The sequence below is a fragment of the Octopus bimaculoides genome, chromosome 3 (genome assembly GCF_001194135.2).
Source record: "Octopus bimaculoides isolate UCB-OBI-ISO-001 chromosome 3, ASM119413v2, whole genome shotgun sequence".
Classification (NCBI taxonomy): Eukaryota; Metazoa; Mollusca; class Cephalopoda; order Octopoda; family Octopodidae; genus Octopus; species Octopus bimaculoides.
Genome location: NC_068983.1, coordinates 99,979,499 through 99,979,988, shown reverse-complemented (window position 1 = coordinate 99,979,988; position 490 = coordinate 99,979,499). Strand labels below are relative to the sequence as shown.

Genomic DNA, 490 nt, shown 5'->3' with positions numbered 1-490 from the left:
ACACACACACACACACACACACACACACACACACACACACACATACACACACATACGCACATATTTACACTCGCGCACAGCTATTTCAGATATGTTGAATGCATTCATTCTCGATTGCATTACGTGCTATTTATGCATTGTTGTATTTTTGTTTTTCTCTAATTTTTATGATAACCATTATTTTCAGGCACTATTTCATTACATTTCAGATTGAAATTTTTCCTACTTTCCTTTAAACAATGTTAGATTTGTTATTTGATGTAGATCAAATGCTGTGTTGTAGATATCAGTTTTAAAATCTTCCGCTTAACAGTTAAAATTTAAAAGACAAAAATATTAGTACGGTACTGTATAAATTAAATAAATTCAATATCACGATTAAAAAATAACAATTGCAGCGTGGAAGGTGTTTATAAGCCATTTAAGAAACACACAAAAACCGTTAGATTCACTTCAACATTTAAATTTAATTTGCCAAAATATTTTCGTC

At 30.0% G+C, this 490-nt stretch overlaps 1 protein-coding gene across 6 annotated transcripts in view; it reads left to right on the top strand.

The window, feature by feature from the left end:
* Positions 1-490, top strand: part of LOC106882651 (putative ankyrin repeat protein RF_0381) — a 140,321-nt gene that overhangs the window by 137,433 nt on the left and 2,398 nt on the right. The gene's annotated exons all lie outside the window — the stretch shown is intronic.